Source organism: Melospiza georgiana, chromosome 32 (assembly GCF_028018845.1).
Source record: "Melospiza georgiana isolate bMelGeo1 chromosome 32, bMelGeo1.pri, whole genome shotgun sequence".
NCBI lineage: Eukaryota > Metazoa > Chordata > Aves > Passeriformes > Passerellidae > Melospiza > Melospiza georgiana.
In genome coordinates, this window is record NC_080461.1 from 3,616,769 (window position 1) to 3,640,300 (window position 23,532).

Here is a 23,532-nt window from a genome sequence, read left to right on the forward strand (position 1 = left end):
AGCCCTCTGACAGGGTCTCGAGTCATGCAGGGCAGCCAGAGGAATTTCCTGGGTTCCCACATCCTGCTACAGTGTAAGCCTCCTTAGCCAATCATGCTATGACACACAAACCTACAGCACTGCATCCTACACCTCTAGTTTAGCATTGTAACTGATTTGATTTTTTCTAGATCTTGAACTCTAAAGCTCTAAACTTTCCTCCACTTCAACTTTCCTCCCCGTGTCTCTGCTATAAACAAGAAATCCGCATTCTCACTTCTAGCACCTAAGTTTGGAAGCCCTTTCCAATGTCTCCCATCAAATCCTGTGTTTAATTCTAAGCTTTGCTGACAAGACCAAAGGTCTGAGATTTCCCTGCATTTCAGTTTCCAACAACACTGATGGTGTTAGTTCCAGAGTGCCCGGGATCCATCTTGCAAGTCAACTCTGGTAGGAACAAGGCGGCTGCCAGGGGGCTGCTTGTGGCCTCTGACAGCCCATTGCCCAGGGCTTGCCAGCGCCCCAGCCCCTCATGGGCTGCCCCAGCCCGGCCAAGCCGCCCGGCAGCAGCGCCGCAGCCCCACAGCAGCTCCAGAGCAGCCCCATCCAGAGGCACCTGGGAGCCCTCAGCAAGGCAGCCAGCAGCACCCAGGCAGGAGCACACGATGGCCCTTCCCGCCTGGCACAGGGCTTGTGGCCATCTCCAGGCACCGCTCTGGCAGGGATCCCTGCAGCTCTGGCCCCTGCCCAGCCGCTCTGTGGGCAGCACAAAGGCTTCAGCAGAACCACCAAAGGCCAAGGGGCTTCTGGCCATTTTCCCTGCGACACTGCACGCCTGGGCACCTGGCTGAGCACAAGCACCTTTTCCCCTCCTCCCCTATGCCCTGCGGCAGACCCTAGGCAGCAAAGAAATCTCCTTAGAGTCTGTATATTATAACACATTTTTCTTATTTATCTCTATTATAACACATTCTATATTTATCTCTACAAAGGATAAAAAATGCAAGGGAAGGAAAAAAAAAATCTTAAAGAAAAGGAAAATCCCTGCTGGCTCAGGTTGCCCCAGCAAAGAGAGCTTCCCGGATCAGCCCTCTACAGAGTTCCAGCAGTGCAGCCAGCTGAGCCACGACAGACAAGGCCGAGTCATTGTTACGAATAAGAAGCTTGACTCAGCCAATATTCAAGCAGCAATCAATTTATTATTTAATATGTTAAAGGGTGAGCAATACAGTGCTGGGTACAGTGGGAGATGTTTTCCCTCCAACTGCACACTGATAACTGAGGTTTACAGGTATTTATAGGGGTACTCATCAGTTTTTTTCAGCAGTTTCTATTTCCAATCTTATACTCAGCAGCAATTCTTATTCCAAATTATTACATCACAATTCTATACACTACTGTGATTTAAATTTCTCAGGATGTATCTCAAAGGAGTATCCCCAGATGGTGATGGTCCAGTTTCCGAAAGAAGAAAGACGAATCCCATCTGGTGGGGTCTGAATCCCCAGATGTGGGTCCACTTTTTAATTGCAGAGACCATAAATCTCATAACAGTGATGTCCAGCTTCCCTTTGGTCGAAACCATAAACCCTTGAGGTGATGTTCATCTTCCTTTCTCAAGCTGATTTTCTCTGCTTCAATAAGGTGTGAGATAAGCATATTTCCTTTATATATATTCCAAAGCTACAGTTTCAAGGATACAAGTAATATTCTAAAATTATACTTCAAAAGGTTATTATTGCAGAGCTTTTTATGGATTAAATGCAAGCAAAAAGCAACATCTTTAACACCTTAATTCCAAAACACCTAAATCAACTAGGGTTAATTGCAAACAAAAGATAGGTTCAAAGGCCTTTTTCCATGCTTTATTTTCCTCAGTTATTATTAGAATTCACAGCTCTCCCATTGTCGAGGTCCACACATTTTGCATTCACAAATACACACATCGCCTGTTTGTATCTGACACGAAACACAGCTTTGCATCTCACAGCCAAGAAAATGCACTCATTGCTCTTCTGACACAGCTCTCTCTGTTCATGATGTGCGGTCAGGGTGTGTCCATGTGCAGGAGCTGATGCAAGGGACAGGGACAAGGATACAGCAGACACAGTGCCAAGCTGACAGAGGGATGATCTCTGGCAGTGGCACTGAAGGAGAAGAGTTTGCAGGCAGGACAGAAAATGGCTCTTTGTTTCACCTCTTCTTTCAGTGCTGCTAAGAATGCAGCCTGGAGCAAGCTGGGAACACCAGAGCCTGGAGCCCTTTCCAGGCAGGGCTGCATCAGACACAAACCAGCAGGGGACTGAGGAGCCCCTGGGGTGGCAGTAAGCAACCTCGGGCTCTGCTCACTGCTGCTGGCATTTTCTATTGAACCATCTCCAAGGACTTCTGTTGTGCTCTGTATTTCTAAGGGTTTTCCCTCTTGGTTTTTTTTTTTTGTTTGTTTTCTCCTGCACCTTTTTTTCTCCAAATTCTGCTACCCTGTCAGCAGCAGCCCCTGTCCAGAACTGGCTCTAAAATATCAGCACAGTAGCTAGGAACAACAATGGGTTTGAATCCTGTGGCTCAGGAATTTGTATGCCAGAGCCCTGCCTGTGCCTGTGCCTTATGTCAGGACCTCCTTCTCTGTGCAAAAACTAGGGAGTTTTTTTTGCCAAAGAGCTCCTGAGAAGCAAATGTTGTGCTAGGTTTCTCAGGAGTGTATCTGTTAAGTTCATTGCTGACAAACAGAAAGTAAGGCCAGGGTAGCAGAGCAGCTGGGAGCTGGTCACTCCCTGCAGAGGGCTGGTGTAGGATGTGGGAACACCACGTTCCAGGAGGGGCGAGCAGGATCAATGTGCTCAAGGTGCTGCCAATGAGGTTTGGGTTCAGTTACAGAGTAGTCAGGGCTGGTGAGCACTGGAAGATCCAGCTGCAGTCCCCATCCATGTCCCTTTCAGTGCTGGCTTTAGGGTGTCTGCAGCCTGGATCCAGAGCGCCCTGGGGGGCTCCTGAGGCTGCCTTTGCACTCAGGGTGAGGATGCCCAGGAGCCCCTGAGGCCGGCAGTGGGGACCAGGGCTGGGGCTTGTGGCCTGGCAGGTGTGGCTCTGGGGGCTGTGACATGCCAGGGCATGGGTCACTGTCACTGCCCTCTGCAGCCCTGGCTAGCTCTGTGATGCTCCAGGGACAATGGCAAGAGTGGGGAACTGGCTAGGTTAGTGTTTTGCCTGAGCCAGAACCTCTAGGCCAAATGCCGAGCAGTAGAGACCCCTGGAGGACCAAGTGAAGGAAGCCGAGAAGGCCCTTCTGCGGTGTAAAGTGCAGCAAATTCCTCAGGAGAGGTGGGGGGAAGGCTCTGTAGGTGAGAACTCCCAAAGGGAACAGATGTTGAAAGAACCCCCCCCCCCCGCACCTCTGTGCACAAGTTTTTAAAATCTTTCAAAACAGGGGGTGGACACCATATAGTAACCAATAAGCGACTCTTGGGGTGTGGTTTTGAGGGTTACAACAAATCAGAACAAGGGGAAGAGAGAGAGCGTTGGGATAGGGATTTGATCTTGGGGTGAGAGACAGGGAACTTTCTGGAACAAAGGGTAGGGTTTGGGCTGAGGGATGGGGCAAAGGGGCCGGGTTGTATTGACAGACAGGAAAAAATCTGGTGAGGAGGGAGGGGATTCCTTGAGGGACACTTGGGTAGGAGAGCATAACACAGGGGAGAGACTAACTGTAATAACTCAGGGAACACTTGAACATACCACTATATAACAGAACATTTGACTCAATAAACTAACACACTGCAACACAGAAATTCAGGCTTTCAGGAGCTGAGAGGTGGCACTATTAGAACTCGCAGCATCTGGTGAAAGCCATCTCTCTCCTTCAGGTTCTTGCTGTGTGGGAAGGTGCTGCGAGTTGTGGTGGCTGCACTCCCCCTTTGCTGGGAGGATGATCTGTACCAGGGCAGAGCAGAAAGCTGCCATGGTGAGCAGAACATGCTCAGAGCATTACAGTTCAGAGAATGGCACTGGCCCTGAAGGGCAAAAAGCTCGAAAGCATAGAATTCTGTGCAGAACTGTTGCACAAATTTTCTCTTCAAAACATGCCCATTTTTGTATACTGTGGATGAATACTCTGGGTTTTATAGAATACATGGGTTTTTTTCTTAAGGTTTTTGAGAGAACTCTCAAGTTTATTTCTCTTTGTATTTTACATTCAGCATGCATACAGGTTTTTATTATTATTATTTTTCTTTAATAAATACTTAGGGAAAAAATACTTAAGCATTTTTATTCCCTTGGGATATTGTGATTAATATTCTTAGCAAGAAAACCTTGTTGAACAAGTGTGAAAACACAGAGAGAGGAAAAACAGTATAAAAGTCTTTTAGAACAGGGCGTGTAACAAGGACTGCAGAACTGAGTAATTCCTCCAAGGGCAGAATTAGCAAGATATATCACCAAGAATACCTGCCAAGATACTTCCTTAAATCAAGGGAAATGTGACCTGCAGCCATACAAAGTACAGCCAAAGCAAATGAAAACCTTTGGAAAAGAGGGAATTTTGCAAGTGACATCCGTCTGTCTGGATAACTGAGGGATGCCCATCAATATTGCACTACATTCCTCAATATTTGCAATGTCTTTTCTCACAATTTCTGTGAAATGATTAAGCTGCAGTTGTTTACCATTACCTTAAGCTCTTAGGGGAATTACCAAGCACCATTTATGTTTTTCTGTAGCTGAGCAGGACTTGAGTTTCCCAAATCTTCTACAAAGCAGAAGGGAATCACACAGTTACTTGTGCTAATGTTAATGAAGGGTTTCATGAAAGCAGGTGAATGAGAGCATTGCGTTATAAAACTTCCACATGCAAGAAAACAGGAGTCCACTTAGAATAAAACATATAAGGCTAGCATGACATCAGAACAGGATAAAATGAAATTGCTAGACAGGAACTGTCGCATCAGAAATTAGGTGTATCATTTCTGATACATCTGCATGCATTTGCAAGCTAAAACAGAAAAAGAAGGGCAGAGATAATAAGGAATGAAGATTTTAAAATTGCACTGTGCAGAAGAGACACACAAACCACCAGTGTGAACACAGCTGGGAGATTCAACTTGGAGATGGATTAGAGCATTCACTGAAGGTCTCTGGTGCACATGAGTGCAAAGACTGAGGACAAAAGGAGAAAAGTTTAATTTCTGAAAGCAATTTAGATTGCTGGAAGCATTGTCTAGAGACCTAAAAATCTAAAGCCTCAGAGAATCTGAACCTAAAACATCCCCAAATGGATTGATCAGGTATGATGTGCACATCTCTGCTGTTTTCAGAGTCAATGAAATTGACAATGAGTGTCTGGAAATTAGGAATGCCCACCCAGATTTTATCTCCATTACTTTAAGAACACCATAATAAGGCACTTCAGGAACTGAGCACTGACATTGTCACCCTGCTCTATTTACTTTACATTTGAATACAGGCTGGTAGAAGGAGAAATTTTGCTTTAATTTCTCCCCAAATTACCTGTTGCACTTTCAGGTTAGGAGTAGATGTAAAATTCAGCTAAACACTCTCTCTATGCATGAATATTCCACTAGTGAACTGACATACAGAACATCCTTTTTTCTCTTTTGTACCTTCCTAAATGGTGCCAAATGAACAGGACTCTTGCATAAATCTCACAGAAAATCAACAAAATTGCTGAAATTAACACTCAATTCAAAAGCTTCTAAGAAAAGGCTTGACAGAATCACTGAACAAACTGAAACTTGGAAGAGAAACACGCATTTCAGCACTAATCAAGGGGAAAGAAAAAGAAATGCTGTAAAAATTCCAAGTGGAAGGTAAGGAGAAACACAGGAAGCACAGAAAGATCAAGGCCCTGTCAGATGACCCGTGCAAGGTAACTTTGTGCCCCAGCACTGTTAGAGGACATTCCCTGTCATTGGTGCAAGCAGCTGGAGACATAAATGCTGATTGATTTGGGGGCCACAGTCTTGGTAAGTGAAGAGGTGGTTCAATGACGTGACATGAGGGAGTTCCCTCAGAGCAACTGGGATGCCAGAAAGAAGTGAACAGCTCCCCACAGCCTGGCCCGCTCGGCTGCTTTTCCTTCTGACCCTCCTGGGGAGGCTCTGGCATTTCCTCTTCCCTGATGGAAGTGCAGCTGCTGCCAAGGGAAACGTCCCCACCCTCATTCAGTGTTCCCCCTTTGCTTGCCAGATGTCCCATCTGCTGTCCCTGCCCAGGAGAGCTGCTCTGTGCGGGAGGAGGAGCCGAGCGAGAGCCTGGGAACATCGGCGGCTGCAATCCCTCCTGATCTAGCGCTGTTTATGGATGTGTAGTTAGATTTGGATAGTTACAAGTATAGGGATATTTACATACACTGACTGATATTTGTATAGGGATATTATGTGTGTATATTGTTATATTGATGCGTGTATATTCATCTGTTTACATACTTTTACAGCTCTGTAGCTGTGCATTTCTATTGCTGGGGATGTCTGGATTGTTTTATTGGTCCATTGATATTTGTGTATTTGTAGACAGGTCTGTTATGTTTGTATTATATTGTCATGTTATATGTAATGAAATATGCAATGCATGTTTACATCTCTATATTGTTATGCCTATATAGGTATTTACTTCTATTTGTTATGTATGGAGTTGTATAGATCTAAAATTCTATTTCTTTAGTTCTGGATCTGGGATTCTTTAGAGAGGGATATTGATGTTTCTGTATTTGTATATGGGCTGTATGGCTTTAGTAATATGTAATAAATTTAATTGTTAAACTTCAATTCAGTAACTTCAATATTTGTGTACAGTGAGTTGCTGCAGAGGGTTGCAATAAAGTAATTTTTTTTCACTGAAGTTGATATCTGTATATATTTACATAGACAAATTCTCAGAATAAATTAGATTTTAATCATAAATTGATATTTCTGTGTTTCTATATTGGTAGCATACCTGTTGCAATTTAAAATATTTTTCATTTTTAAACTTAAGTTAATGTTTGTGTATTTGTACATTAGTAGTGCGGGTGTAACTATCTGCAATAAATGCAATGTTTCAACGGATGTAACTGTAGATTTGTGCTACCCAGAGCCATGGGCAGATGTAAATGCTGGAGGATTTTGGCCATGCCAATCTCCGGCCATGCCCAGCACATGCCCCACCTGCACTCAGGCTGGGCAGGGGAAGCGCAGATTTGGGCTGGCAGCAGAGCCCCACGTTGGCTCAGAACTCACTGCAGAGGCAGCTGAGAAAACTCCGGGGCTCCATGAGCACAGAATCCAAGTAGGAGCCACCCGGGGAGGACAAATCCCTCATCCCACGGGCAGCTCTTTAGGAAAGGGCTCCAAGTGTCCCCCTGAAGCTTATCCCAGAGACCAGAAGCCAGCAGGGATCCTGAGCCAGCTCTGCTGCCTTTGGCAGCACTTTGGCAAATGAGCTGCAGCAAGAGGGAGGCAGCAGCGACTGTGACTGCTGCAGGCTGGGGATGAAGGAAGGGCCATGGACACAAGTGCTGAGATGCCCCAAAATCCAGAGGGAGGCTGGAGAGCTGGGAATCAACTTGGCATTTCAGTGCCAAGCTCTCACAGGCACTGAAAAGATGAAATCCCTTTGTGTGAAGTGACCTGGAAGAACTGACAGGGAGTTGCTGCTAGGATCAGCAGTAGCAGAAAGCAAAAATGTACAAACACTAGGAGATCATCTAATATCCCCCACAAGCAATGGCTTCAAAAATGATCTCATGTATATATTATATTATATTACATTATATTATGTTATGTTATTATTATATTATTCAAAATATATAATATATAATATGCATGGAATTTATTGTACATGTATTTTTGGACAATTTTATTTTTTGATATATATTTTTATTTAAGATATATATTTGAAATAGACTTTCAGCTTGGGAGAGTGTAGTTTTACAACAGTGCAAAACCATCTGCCCACAGAGCAGTCAGCCTCCGGGTGCGTGCATGCACACCCACCCACTGTGCTTGCTCTTCTCAGCATCTCGGGGCTGCTGTTTGCACACAATTGGGATCAATTTAACTCGACAGAGCCATGAGTGGTGTGTCCAGCTTGTCATGAACACTCATGTGGCAACGAACAACAGTGAGCTCTCAAATCACATTATCACAGGTCATTTCATTCCTGCTGGGCACTGTGGAACTCTTAAAAGACACAGAAAAGGGGTGGAAAACATTGGCATCATGCTACTGCTGGTGTCCTCCTGGAGGAAAATCTGTTGGGTTTCTTAATGTCATAGCTTTCCAAAACCTACGAAAACAGCTCAGTAGTGGTAGCCCAATTGTGAATGGTTTTCTTGACTTGGCAAAGGCTGGGGTGTAAACAATGGACTCTGTCCTTGGTCCAAATCACCTGCCCTCACCTGCAGACAAAAGCACCACCACCAGCCTCAGCTATATCAGTCAATTTTCTCAAAAAGCTGTGTTAAATTTGGGAGAGGAAAGGAAAACACATCAGACGCTGTGGATTATTGACAAGACTCTGAGGAACAGTTCCAAAGCAAAGGGCAGCAGCTTCTCTCTGGCTGCCAGGACCCTGCGCCCCGCGGGCTCTGCAGAGCTGCACAGCGGGGAGGCAGCTTCGGGCACCTCAGCCCCTGGGCAGGAGCGGCTGCTTGCTCTGCAGGGCTGCCTGTGGGCAAAAGCAGGGTGCTGGCCTTCTGCTCTTGGCCCCAGCCTGGCCTTGCAGGGCTAATGCTGTTCCCTGTCTCAAATGTGCTAAAAACAGACTTGTTTGTTTGCAGCTCTGCACAGGTGTGATTTGCACCACAAAATACTGAAGGACTAAGGCCTGAACAACAGACCCTGACTGAAGCCTCAACAACAGGACCTGAGCCAAAGCTGCCATCTAGATCACCTTCCCAACTCAATGTTCTATGTATCTGCTCCTTAACCAAGTGTTATTATCAAAAGGATTGTTGCATCCATTCACTGGTGAAACACGTCTTCACCTTTCTGCATGAGGAAAATGGACAAGGCCACACCTGGCCTTGGTTCCTCCTTGAGCCCTGGGCAGTCTCGGGGAGAAAACCAAGAGGAGAATGACACCAGCTGTGCCCCCAGCAGAAGCTCTGGCACATTGCTCGCCCAGCACTGTCAGAGCCAGGCTACTCTCACAGCGCACTCGGGAGCCTCGTGGCCGCCAAAGGTGGAGGCACCGCAGGATTTCCCGGTTCCCGGCCGTGGCTCTGCAGGGCTGGGCTGGGACAGCTTCCCCCAGCTGATGTGCAGCTCTGGATGAAGGGGAAACCATTGGGGTACCAGATGATGGACCTTCCTTAATCACCAGAGGCACCCTATTGTAATAATGCTGAGGTGCATTGCTTAGCTTATCCTTTCCTGACTATTTTTTGCACTTTTGCATTACAGTAAATCACATTATTCCTTCTGCATCTCTGACCCTCTCCACCATCAAAACAAACACACAGCCAGTTTAGCATGAGACCTGCCTCTCTGCCAGCCCATCTCTTGGCAAACACCCCTGGTGGCCATCTCCACAAATGAAATTCCCACTTTGCAACTTCCTTTTCTGCAGGCAGGTGAGAAAAGGAGCCACTCCCAGTTCTGGACACCTCCAGAAACCAGCTGCTTTCAGCAGTCACAACCCTGAAGTATCAACCTCCTTCCTTAACCTGCCACAGAGAGCTCCCACCAAGAGGCCTTTTGTCCAAGGATACCCACAGAAGAGCTGGAGAAGGGAGCAGTTTGAAACACAGCTGCTTCAGAGTTTAAACCTGCCTTTACCAAATGAGCACACACCAACCTGTCCCAAAGGGAAAGCAGGCAGGAAAGAGAAGCTCCTCTCCCACAACAGCAAACTCTGTACTTCCTTCTGTTCCAGCTGGAGAGTGGAGGCCAATGGCTGCACCTCACTTTGGGAAGGAGCCCTGGAAATTAGGCTGATCTGGGAGGGCAGCAAAAGGAATTCCCCAAAAAGTAGGAAAAGATTGTCTGGAAGGAGAAGATGATGACAATATTACTGCAGAAAAGCAAAAAAAGAATAATTGTGACAAACAAACATTCCCAGACCTGAGATGGTGATCTTTGGGGCATCTTAAATTCCCCCACTGCCGGTGTGCCTTGGTGATTTTGGGGAAAAGAAGCGTTTGGCCCATTCAGCCTTTGTACTGGCAGCAGGGTGCAGGCCTGTGGCAAGGCCGAGCCTGCCTCGTGGGCTGGGCCTGGGCTGTTGGGCTCGGGTCCCTGGGCCAGGACCACCTCCCGGCCTCCTGATGGGGTTGGGGGTTTTGCTTCCCCCTTCTGGTCCTGGGCCACCGCTTTGTGGGCCAGATCTGGGGTTCCTTGTCCGTCCACATGGGCCAGGGTCCCCCAAGGCCTCTCTGGCTGCTCTGCTGCTGCTGCTCTTTCAGACAAAGACAAAAAGACAAAAAAAGAAAAAAAAAGAAAAAAAAAAAAGAAAAGGGTTGAAAGTGCTGGCAGCAGCTCAAAAGCATTTTGTTTGATGACTGTCAATGGACTTTTGATAGCTATTGATGGATTTTTGTGTAGCAAGCCTGTTTCAGGACCAAAAGGGACTTCAAGAGATGGCAAAGAGGAATATCTTCACTCCATGGACTTTTCCTGAAACTCAGCTCCTTGAACTTGAATTTTTTTTGCATTGTTTTTGCTTTATCTTATATTGTAAAATTGTTTTAGTGATATGATAGAATTTTATGTTCTACAGGTGAAGAAATTCCCTGTTCATTCCACAGGAGCACTTGAGTGAAGTTTGATTGGCAACAGATAACCTGTCAAGTGTTGGTCCTTTTCTCTGCATGAGCCCAGCAGAGAAAATTACAAGCATTTTTCTTTTTAAATTACCTAAATAAAAAAAGGTGACATGTTGCAGACATCTTTTATGAAAAATCCTTTCTTAGGATTTTTCCTTCTGAGAAGCTGCAGTTTCAGCAACAAAATGTAAACAATTATTATCTGCTGCTGTGGAATGCAACAGGTCCACCTGTGATTGGCCCATCTTGGATCTTTATAATGAATGGCCAATCAAGGACCGAGCTATCTCGGACAGAGTCCCAGAGAGCTGCCTTTTGTTATCATTCTTTTCTATTCTTAGTTTAGCTAGCTTATGAGAGGAAACCTTACCTTCTTTTCCATTTTAGTATAGTTAAAATGTAATATATATATATCATAAAATAATAAATAAAGCCTTTTGAACATGGACTCAACATTCTCATCTCTCCTTTCACCTGAAAACCCCTGTCACCACGGTCACAGGAGGGTCTCTTTTGCCTTGGTGAGCCCTCAGCCCTCTGGGATACACCTCACATCAATGCACACTTCAGGTGCTTTGTTGTTTTCTTTTCCTTCCTCCAAAACACCAAGAGATCAAAATTCTTGGTAAAAATAGGACTTCTACTTTCAGGAAAAGCCAAAAAGAAGCTCTGCAGGGCTTCTTCCTAGATACAGATAAAATACTCTGGTGATCTTATCACATCCTGTTCTCAAACTTTTGGCACCAGCTTCTACTCTGGAACACCATGACTTCCTTGTAATCTGAAAGAGGGAACAAATCAAACCTCTAGAACAGGTCCTACCTTAAAAACCAGTGTCCCTCCCACCAGAAACTTCTTTTCCTGTTCTGACAGTTGAGTCATGTGATGATTGACTCTCACAATTAATAGAGAAAGATAATGTGTGTGAAAAACGCATATTATATGGCTCTATGCAGATATTTACCATATGTATTTTGATGTATTGATTACTAGTGCTGTATTAACATTTTAATAATATGATAAATGTAGTCTTGTAATTAAAAGGTAACTTTTGTTGTTAAAATAAGAACTATGTCAGTGGGAGTTTTTTAAGGAAGGAATGAGGCACTCGCACCAGATAGCAGCCACAGGACACCTGAATCTTTCAGAGAAAAAGAATTTATTTCTCTCTTATCAGAAGAAACGAACTTTTTCCTGCCTCGAAGGCACTGTAAGGATTAGAAGGAAGAAGTTGATGATGACCAGACAGAATCCTGTATTTGAATGGAATTTATGCATCATGTGTGAAGTGTATGAATATGCAATGGGTTATTGTTTTTAAGGGTTAATCCTTCGTTAACGGGGGTCCTTTTTCAGGCTCCTGCTGTCCAGAAAAAGGTACCCGGACATCCGTAACTCTTTGTCTCTATTGTCTCATATTGTCCTAATTCAACTTGTCCAAATTATTCTAATTGCATTACTATTTTTAGAACCATTTTATTATTATTAAACTTTTAAAATTTTAAAAACAAGTGATTGGCGTTTTTCACAATGTATATAGGTTAAGAAAAGTTTATAGATTTATAGTTGTGCTGTACCGCTCACGTGGTTATCAAGGGACAGCTGGGGTTGGGACATCTGGGAGGGCTGGCATGTCGCTATGGCCACACCTGACGACCAGTCAGGATTTGAGGAAGAGATCGCCACCAGTGGACAGTCAAGAAGGGGTTGATGGACAGAACTTCAGGAGGGGTTAAAGGGTTAAAAAGGGAAAACCTCCATTGTGAGGGGGCTGAGCACATGGCGAGGAAAATATTTTGCTCCTGGTGCTGTAACCTTTTTTCTTCATTCAATCTTCTGTTGTATTTTTGATAAGGTTTAATAAACCTTCCTAAACTATGAAAAGTGTGTAGCTATTTCTCACACTGTGGTCTGCAACCCTCACTCTTTATTACAATAAAATGCTTTTGTTTATTAGGTTTACATCAGTTCCAGATGCTTTTATGAGCTTTTATGCCTTTTTATCTATATATGTTTAATACCACTATCTGCTTATTGCAACATTCCAGGAATCCCTTTTGACTCTTCTCTCCATATTTCTGCAGAAGGTCAGGTCACTGTGGGTTTTACACTAATAAAAATCCAGGCTGTTCAGATCCTAGGTGTTGGGAAATTTAGCTGACTAGAGACTGGAAAAGTACAAAGCTGTGGCTAATTCCAAGTTCTGCACCTGCTAGATAGTGTGTCCTTGGGCCTAGCTGTAGTAGGATAACAAATAGTGAAAGAGACATGAGAAAAGAGAGATGTAACCCCTAAGGAATGAGGAAGAGTTAATGGTATAGTTTAACCAATAGATTGCTTGGCTTACAGAATATTCATAAGCTTATTATTTGTTGTATAAGTGTTTGATGCTTTCTTCAATAAACTGGACCTGTGATCAACCATCTGGTGTCCTGGTCTCCTTCCTTCGACACCTAGGTGGGAATGGGCAGGCACAATTTCCCTGCTGACACAGGGACTGATGACAAACCCCTCCGTTGTCACTGAAAACAAAAGAAAGGAGGAAGTTTCTGCCCATTGGAAAGTCCCCATTTGCCCTGAAGGACTCTGCCTCTTCTTTCTCAGCAGTAGCTCAGCAGCCGGATGCCAAGGATATGAGAGGGAGGGGTGGTTGATTTGTGTGACAATTTAACAGCCCTTGCAAACAAGAGCTGAGTCTGTCAGTAACATCTCTGCAGAGGCAAGTCCTTGCTGAGGATGCAGAGCTGAGTCACTTGTGTTTAGTTTGCATTGAGTTAGTGGCACGGTGGGTTTTCATGCTGCAGGTGTGGCCCCAGTGACAGCAGCCTGTTCATCCTTCAGGGGGTTTGCACCCACAGGGACAGTGCTGCTCCTGCCAGCACAACAAGGCTTGTCCTCATGCCAAAAAGTCCGGGCAGAACTCCTTAAAGGAACATTTTCCTTTTGCTCTCAAACCAAAGATTTAGATGTAATGGTATAATAGAAACAAATCTCTTCCCCTGTTGTCTGTTGGGACAGGAGGAAAATCCTGTCACATCCAGATAGCAAGGCACTGATTTCACGTCTGCTCTGGAAATGACTTGCAGGAGCAAGTAAATAAAATTCTCTGCTAGAACAGTGAAGTCCTGCCACTCTAAATCATTGTGGTGCCTGAAGGGTTTTGTAGCAGGGTTGCACCTAAGTTGATGCTCAAGAAGTTTATAAGGTCCAACATAGACCTAAGGCTTGCGCAGCAGAGTTTAGGCTGACAGCTAAGGGAGCGTAAATTAAATGGTCTTTCCAACCCAGAAGGCTGATGAGAATTGTTGGTATTTGTGCTGTCCTTCCTTGTTTAAAGGATAGCAACATATTTGATGAGATTTTGGAATTGCAGCTAAAAGTCATGGCCAGATTTAGTCACCTAAGTGGTTGTTGTGCATTTCTAATTGTGGAGGTCAATATCAGTGTAACTGCTTCTGGTAATACAAAAAGCTCTTTCAAGACACTTCTTAAGAGAAATGTCTTTTTCCTTTTCACTCTTAACTGCAAAGCCCCTCCAGGATGTACAGCAAAGAGGTTATCTAGATTGTCCTTTCACAATAACAGAAAACTTCCCCTTTAATCAGCCTGAATTGCACAATTCTCATCTGTATGAAGGAATTTCATTTAGTCTCTGCTGTAAAGAAGTGATTTCTATGCAACAGGGCTGATAAAGGGCAGACCCAAATTAACAAGAGGGGTATTTGTAAGAGCTGCCATTACTCATCACACACTTTAAACAACCCATACCACTGAGCCCAAAGGTAATATGGCTCTGTGTTAAACATATCTGATGGATTACACATCCTTGTGTGAAGATGGAATTAGGATGTAAAGCCAGTATTTTTGCATATACAAGCATTGTGCAAGAACATTTCATCATCAAAATGGAAACCAAATATCACCAGGGTACAGGGTAAACGCTGCAATAACATGAATACACTTCTCCCATCAGGTTCACAGGCAGCTTAACCAATTCTGTGCTTGCAGATAATCTGTTCTGGCATCTTTTGGGGCCCTGAACCAGGAAAGTCACACTGAAATACTGTGAGACCATGAAAATGTCTCCAGATCCAAACCAGTCTCCAGGTGACACAAGTGACTGCAGACATCTCCAACAACCCAGCGGAGGCCAGGTTTGCTGTGTTCTCTTTGTCATTGTGGGTTTGTAATTCAGACTCACAGAGGAGCTTGATTTGGAAGGGGCCTTAAAGACCCTCTAGATCCAATCCCCCTGCCATGGGCAGGGACACCTTCCACTAGACCAGGTGGCTCAGAGCCCCTGCAAGCTTTTGCAAATACCCAAAGACACCTTTTCCTCTGTTTTGCAAGGTCAGATTTCCATGCTCACTTTCACAGATGGCTCCAGTCTGACACAGGGCATTGCTGATTGGTCACTCTTATCTCCAGCCCAGCAGAGATCCTGTTTTGGATGGCTCTCACTGCTCCCAAGGCCCCAGGGACCAGCCACTGCCTCTCCTCCTTCTGCTTTCCCTTCCAGGATCAGAGATTTCCTGCTGCTTCCTCCACATCTGAGACAACTGGAGGAGATGAGGGGCTGAAGATGTGGCTTCTGACAGAGAGTTGATAACGCTCAGCTGAGTATTTTATTCTCCTGCCACTAAGCTGTCAGGCTGCTGCTGAAATTCCTCCTTCTTGGAAAGGGCTGTTGCGAGCATCAGGAATTGTTACTGGCTGGAACTTTTCCAAGAGCTGGACAAAAGAAGCATTTTGTGGAAGGGCACCAGCTGCCCTTGGTCAGCAGCACAAGGTATGAGGTCCCCTTTGAAGGCCATCCCTGCTCAAGGACAGCCTGGCCTTCTCCAGTGCCCAGAGCACCTTCCAGGCTTTCGGGCTGGCCTCGTCCCTCACCCTGGAGAGGCAGGTTGCTGTTGGAACTCTCATATCCACAGTTTCTGGCTGGATTGGCGTGTCTTACCACAGACAGCCCTGAACACACCAGTACAGACTCCATCTGCAATAAAAGGGGACTTTGTTCCAGCTTTTCCCTTGGACCAGCGTGCAGCAAGCCCACCTGGGCCTCATTCAGGTCTTTGTGGGCTGGTAGTCAGCTTCTGCTGGGAATTTAAAGCTTTTGCCCTACTTGGCACAGCACATAGTGGAGCGAACCCAGCTGCACCACCCCCTGAATTTCACTCTAAAAACCACAATTTTTATTTTCCTCTATTCAATCCTTGAAGAAAACAAACTTTTCTTGTGTGAGCTGGAGGCACAGTGTCCTCCAAGATCATTCTTGAATAGGACAATATTGCAGGGGAAAACTGGCAAACCCAGAGTTTACTGGGGCTTAGGAAGCTTTGCAAAACCTTCCCACGTGCAGTGCTCTTGCACCCTCCTGAGCTCCTGGAGCCCTCACTCAGCTCAGGCACAGTTTGGACAGAAGGGGATGGTTCTGTCTGTCACACGTGGGGACAGGAGGTGGGAAGACTTTGCAAACACTGCCTCAAGGGCAGGGCTGTTTTCATTGATGGTGCCAAGGTAGTACATCATCATTGATTAAATGTGAGGTGCTGAAGGGCAAAAATTCTTAGTGATGAGGAGAGTGTGTCTCCACTCACACAGCGAGGTAAGTGAAGGGGAAAGAGCAATCTGTATTTTATGGGAGGTGTTCAGTTTTTCACAAAACCTTTTTGCAGAAGATGTACCTAAGCAGGGGTGATTCAGAGCATTTTATCAGCCTCACAGAGCATCCCCACATCTGCTTTGCCACATTTTCTCTCTTTTTTTCATTGTGAATGATTTCTCCTGCCAGGGTTGCTCCTGCTTGGAGTTCTACTCTCAGTGGAGCCCCGGAGTTTTCTCAGCTGCCTCTGCAGCGAGTTCTGAGCCAACGCGGGGCTCTGCTGCCAGCCCAAATCTGCGCTTCCCCTGCCCAGCCTGAGTGCAGGTGGGGCATGTGCTGGGCATGGCCGGAGATTGGCATGGCCAAAATCCTCCAGCATTTACACCTGCTCATGGCTTTGGGTAGTACAAATGTCAGAACACACATCACAGCTAACAAATGGCATTTCCTGCAGATTGCTACAGCCACGCTGCTGATCCACAAATACACGAGAATCAATTTCAGTTGAAAAATGTTATTTATTACAAAGTGCTACACCCACACTGACAATACAGAACTATACTATACAAATCTCAATTTAGGTTAAAAACTGGAATTTATTCGATTATTACAACCTGTGTATGTAATAATATACAAATACCAACCTCAGTTAATTTCTTGCCAACCTCTACAAAAACTCACTATACACAAAGATCAATTAGGCGTTTAACAACTTAATTTATTACATATTACTACAAGGATTAAGCCCATCTAGGAATACAAAAATACATCCATAGATATGAAAATAGAATTACATACATAAACAGATAAATATACCTATACAAATAGACTTATATACCTATACAAATACCAATATTCCTATTTTAAAAGCCATATAACAAAAATCATGTCAAAGGAGATACCTACACCACTGTACCCATAAGAAATAGAAATTAACACAGATATAACAATATCCATGTATACAGAGATAAACTGATACACATATATGTAATTTCAAACATATATGTATATATACAAATAGAATGCATTCATAACAAAATAAATATACATAAATACAAGAATATACACATGGAAAGCAATCCATACAAATAGCAACCCACATACAGAAATACAGATGTAATAATCCCTGTCTATGTTCAAGTCCATGTATCTGTAAAGAACACTAAAAGAAGAGGGATCCCAGCTGCCCCATCTTCAAAGCCTCTCGCTTGGTCTCCTCCTCCCGTGCAGAGCAGCTCTCCTGGACAGGGACAGGGACAGCAGATGGGACATCTGGGAAGCAAAGGGAACACTGAGTGAGTATGGGGACGTTTCCCTTGGCAGCAGCTGCACTTCCATCAGGGCAGAGGAAATGTCAGAGCCTCCCCAGGGGGTCAGAAAGAGAAAGCAGCCGGGCGGGCCGGGCTGTGGTGAGCGCAGCCGCGGCGGGACTGTCCCGCAGCCCCGGCAGCCCGGCAGAGCCGGCACAGCTCCCGGGCCCTGCCGGCACAGCTGCCTTGCCCTAGGACAGCCCCTGTGCCAGCCGGGGCAGCTGCGCTGAGCAGCCCCAGCACGGGCAGGGCCCGCTCCTGCCCTGCCGGGCAGTGCCCACGGCCACAGCCCACGGCAGCCTCAGCCCCACCTGCCTCCCCGGGCCTGTGGCCTCAGCCGGGCTCTCTCCAGGCTGGCAGCAGCAGGTCCCCGTTCACTTCTCTCGCTGCTGGCCTTCAGCTCCTCCCTGCTGGCTCCCGTCAGTCTCCAGCTGTCCTCAAGGTCTTCATGGCAGCTGTGGCAAAAGTGGAGGCTCTGGAATTGCTTCCAAGGCCTGGCAGAGCTGCAGTCCCGGAGCCCTCTGTGCTCCCTGCTGGCCCCCACCATCCCCTCATCCCCGCCATGCTCTCGGTGAAGCCCCAGCCCCCTTCAGTTTCTTCAGCCCCTCACATTCCTCTCACCCCCCTCAGTCCCTTCTGAGCCATCCCGTCCCCTGAGACCCACCACCATGCCAGCCTGTGCCACTTCCCTGCCACCTCAGTGCCACCATGGCCCTCGGCTGCCCCACAGCCCTCAGCCCCAGCAGCAGCTCAGGGTCACTGTCCCTTCAGCGCCACAGCCCCCTCAGTCCCCTCAGTCTCACCGTCCTTCAGCAGCTCCTCAGGGACAGTGTCTGGGGCCAGCGGCAGCTCCCACCGCTCCAGGGACAGCCGGGGCTGGAAGTGCTGCTCCACCCGGCCCGGCCGCCAGCTCGGACCCAGCACAGGGACAGGGGACACAGGGGGCACCGGGGGAAAAGCAAGAGGTGAAAAAGGCAGCTGAGGGGGGAAAGAGCTACAAATGCAGCCTAGGCCTACACAAACAGCAATCCTTCCATCTGTCTCTCCATCCAAACATTCCTCTTACTATATAACTATACACATTCATAAATGTAACTTCATATATATACATAAATATTTTACTCTACACATAGAAAAATCTAACTCTGAAAATCTACAAATGTAAATATATTATAAAATATAATTATATCATATCTATACCTATATACATATCCACATTTAACTACACAGATCTATCAATAAATGTCTATATAAATAGAACACTATCATCTATAAATGGAACTATAACCACTAATAAATAACCATAGAAATCTATAAACATATCTACAAGCAGAGGAGTTCTACCTGCCTGATGGTCACAGGCTCTCCTCTGTCTCTTCCTGCCATGCAGGGCAGCCCTCCTGAAGATGTTGGTCAGATGGCATCTGGGAAGCAAAGGGAACGCTCAGTCAATATTGGCCCTTGTGCACCTTTCCTTTGGGCAGCAATTGTCCTTCTACCAGCGGCTGTCAAAGATGGCCTGAAAGGCAGACTCTCACTTGGCACTTTGAAGCAATGTGCCCTTAAAAGAACAGGGACCATTCCAAGGGTTCAAAAGTGTGCTTCAAAACATTGAAGTATCTCAATGAAGTCTCAGCCCCTGCAGTGCAAAGGGCACCCAGGAGAGCTTGAAACACAGACAGTCCCAGCTGCCACAAGAAAGCCCAGCCTTGTTCTTTCTCTGAGCTGACAGAGAGACCTCAGTCCTCACTGAAATGGCTGAAGCTGAAGGTGCTGGGAGCTGAGTCATGAACCAGCTCCATTACCTGCCATGTACAAACTGCCCTCTGCAGGGAGCAGCAGCTGCTCCAACTCAACCATCAGCTCTGGCAGCAAGCGCTGGGAGGGACAGAGCTCCCTACAAGGCCTGCAGGCTGCACCAGCTGGGCTTAGGAATGGATCCAAAGTGCTCCTTCTCACCTCTTAGGCCTCCCTAATCAGGGGTCATTCAAGCTTTTCCTTCTCATACTGGAGTTACCGTGATTTTTCAATTGGTTGGCCTCTGATGTTGTGCTCCTTGTTTTTCTTGTGGGCCAGGACCAATACCAGCAGACTGGTACTACATTTAGTCAGTGATTTGGACTTCTACCCTGACTTTTTGCTCTTTTTTTCCCCTGCTCCTTCAAGTGTCGCTCAGCCTGGCCTCCCCTGGCACCTTGCAGTAAATTTATCCACCAACTTCAGCACAAAACTGGGACACCCGGCTTGGTGACACAACTTGCACAAGGTCAGGTTTATTCCCTGCTCTCTGCCCCAGCAGAGGACTCCGTGTCAGAGCCTCTGGAGAAGCCTGGAGGGCAGGGCTCAGGGAGGTTGTGCCAGCGCAGGATTTGAACTCAAGGCACCAGGAAGCACCAACCCTGCTCAGGGCAGCCATCTCACAGCTCTCTAAACCAGTGGGGGCTCTGTCCTTACCAGGCTCCTCGGGCTCCTGGGAACTGTTCCTGCAGCTCTCGGTGCCAGATGAAGCTTCCTCTGCTGCAGCTCTGTTCACAGGCTCCCCTCCTGAAGAATCAGGGGCAACACCAACATTGCCCTGAACAGAAAAACAGAAAGAAAGGAACCCAAAGATCACTCACTATTTTGCTGGAATCATATCAGGGATACAATAAGTGTCCTTCTCCACTCCTAAAGGACATGGAGCACAGAGGAGGGAACACTGCCCACATGACAAGCCTTTTAAACTCAGGATTCAGGGGGCCAAGGTGATGCCTGGAGGACACACATGGGGAAGTAGTAGAAGGCTCCAGGAAGCAGCAGCTGCAGCCCAGCCCTTGCCTTGCCTTGGCCTTCCCACCCAAAAGAGGCACAGCCCACATCTGCTGCAGCTGCAACAGAGGCATCTCTGGCATGCCCCTCCCTGCACGGGACATTTGGCCTTCAGTGCCACTTCTCCAAACACTCTTCTCCTCTTTCCCAGCAAGTAAAACCTCTTCTTCATTTCTTCTTCATCCCCTCTTTTAGAAATCTTTCTTTACCAAGAATAATTCAATAACTAAATAATAATGAAATAAGTTCAATTCAAGAAGCCTTTGCTTCTTAACCATGTAACAAGGTTCAAAAGTTCTCAGTCCAGCCCCTTTTATCCCAATCCAATGGAATTACCTGAGCAGAGGGAGATCTTTCAGACAGGGACCTCCTGATCTCCCGAATCATTTTCTCTACAGCAAGGCCTAGATCTGCTGGTGGCCATTCCTTCTCCCCAAGTGCGTTCTGTGCTGAGCTGGAGGCCATCCATGCTGCACAGGCTGCACTGCCGGGTGGAGTGCTGGGCCCTGAAGTGCCCGGGGTGGCTGCAAGAATCCAAACACATTGGTCAGGCTCCACAACGTGGCTGTGGGACACAGAGCTCTCGTGCTGCTGTGGATGAAACATCATGGGAAGCACACAGCAAAACCAGGCAGAGAATCTTTTGGCCTCCTAGGTGCCCCTTCCTAGTAGGCTTGACAGCTTCTGGCCGAGAATGACAGAGCCTTGTGGGAAAATACTTCAAACGGTCACTATTCAGGACCTTTTGGAAAAACAAGGCTACAACTCTTTTCTTACCTCGTGCGTCGTAGGCTGGGGGCTGCTGCTCCCTGTGGAGCTGCTGGAAGCTGCAGGGCTGCATAGCGAGCACCTCCCGCTCGGCCGGAGGCAGCTGCTCCCCGTAGAGCTCCTGCGAGCGGCTGCGGGGCCCCTCCCGCCCGAGCGGCAGCGGCCGCTCCCCGTGGAGCCCGAGCAAGTGGCAGGGCGGGATGCCGAGCACCGCCCGCTCGGCGGGCGGCGGCCGCTCCCCGTAGAGCTCCTGGAAGCGGCTCGGCCCCTCCCGCCGGGCCGGCAGCGGCCGCTCCCTGTGCAGCAGGTGGAAGCTGCAGGGCGGGCGCCGGGCGAGCAGCGGCCGCTCCACGGGGTGCTGCTGGAGGCGGCCGGGCCGGGGGCTGCGCAGCTCCCGCCCGTCCGGCAGCGCCCGCTCCCTGTGCAGCAGGAGGAAGCCGCTGGGCGGGCGCCCGGCCGGCAGCGGCGGCCGCTCCCTGGGCAGCGGCGTGAAGCGACCGCGCCCGTGCCGCCCGTCCGGCAGTGGCCGCGCTCCGGGGAGCTGCTGGGAGCCGCGGGGCGGGCGCCTGCGGCCATCCCGGCCCGCCGCCGGCCGCTGCCTATTGGCCGCGCTCCGGCGCTTGATGCGGAGCAGGAGGTCGGGGCGGTCGCGGCGAAAGCAGGGGTTGCTGTAGTGGAGCCAGGCCCCGGCATCGCCCGGCGCAGCCGAGCCGAGCCAGCCCGGCACTTTGTGGAAGCCGTAGCGGTAGAGCTGCCGCACGAGGCTGCGGAACTGCGTGGCCCTGAAGGTGAGCGGCACCGGGGCCGGCCCATGGCCACGGCCCCTGTGGGCGCGGCCCGAGCTGAGCAGCTCTCGCTCCAAGAGGGAGCGGTCGATGAGCAGCCCCTGGGCGCGGCTGTCCCAGCGCACGGAGCGGACGCGGGGGCTGTTCACCAGGCGCCAGAGCTTGGCGGGGAAGGTGCGGGCGCTGAGCCCGGCGGGCAGCGGCAGCTCCGCCATGGCATCGGTCGCCGACTGTGGCCACAACGCCCGCAGCGCAACGGCCGCGGCTGCGCCGGCGGCGCGCGGCCTGAGGGGAGCACTGCGCTCGGGCCCGCGGGGACGCGCGCGGCAGAGCCGGGGCTGCGGGCACAGCGCGGGCGGGGCGGCTCCGGGGCTGGCCGGGCTCGGCTCGGCTCGGCTCGGCTCTGCACAGCACGGCACGGCACAGCACAGCAGGTTATCCCCACTCTGCATCCCGTGCCTGGGTCACCATCGGTGACAGAGAGGAAGGACATTGCTCTGTTTTGGCTGGGAAAAGGATGATTAGAAAACATTCATGTGGTCTCCTTTTCCACAGACTAGCTGGTTTTATTTCACTATGTCTGCCTGTCTTTGGCAGAGTTGGCACATTTCTCGTTATTCGGAGTCAGCTACAGCAGCAGGAATGGGAAGCAATTTTGTTAGCATTGATATCAAAGCCAAAGTGCTGCCCCATGGATGGATGTTGCTTTCTTCAAGGGATTTTTGGCCTAGAGCTGTAGCAAACTCACACTGGTGTCTTCCCAAGCAGCGTTGCCTTTGTATTTCCACAGGAATCACCTCTTCTTTTTTTCCCCCCATTTGGGGAGAGCTCCAATGCAAATGCCTCCTGCAGCCAACTCTTGTCACTGTAGACTGACAAAGGAGATCTTGCAGTGGGGAGAGACTCCCTAGAGCTGCTGTGGAGAGCTGAAGGGGGAAGCTTTGTCCCTTAGTCTTGAAGTCTTGTTGGGGAGCTGCTCGTGCTCTGGGGGACGGACACCAGTGGTGTTTATCCAAGCCTTGCAAGTTCATTCCTGTAAAGAAAGAAAGTATACTGATGCCAGATAGAGAAACAAGGTATACGGGAGAGAGATGGGGAAAAGGAGAGATGTAATAGAGAAAGGAGCCCTCCACAGGCAGAGATCAATCTTCATGGAGGTAATGATCGATGCTCAGTGTGATAAATAGGTATAGTTCGTGCTGATAGAAATTAAAACAGTAATCAATATTGATACAGTAATTAATAATTGAGAATAATAAAATAGTTAATAGCTAAAAGTTGTAATGCAAAAGAAGAGAGGGAAAGGAGGGGCTCCACCCACCCCCTCTTCCCAGCAGATGTTCATCAAGAACCACAGGAAAGAAGCTGAAGACACAGTTTCTAAAAATGACCAAGAACCTGGTTGGGTCCCAGAAAATACTAATTATAAGGGATTTATTGCCTTGATATGTAGATACAGTGATACGTTAGTCTTGGCTTACATTGTACTGGCTTGGTGCGCATGTGTAACCCAAAGGTGAA

The 23,532-nt window shown here is 47.9% G+C and overlaps 2 pseudogenes; one reads left to right on the top strand and one right to left on the bottom strand.

Annotated features, from left to right (window-relative positions):
* Positions 1-23,532, bottom strand: part of LOC131094962 (zinc finger protein 850-like) — a 566,308-nt pseudogene that overhangs the window by 435,851 nt on the left and 106,925 nt on the right.
* Positions 1-23,532, top strand: part of LOC131094972 (zinc finger protein 850-like) — a 590,323-nt pseudogene that overhangs the window by 331,797 nt on the left and 234,994 nt on the right.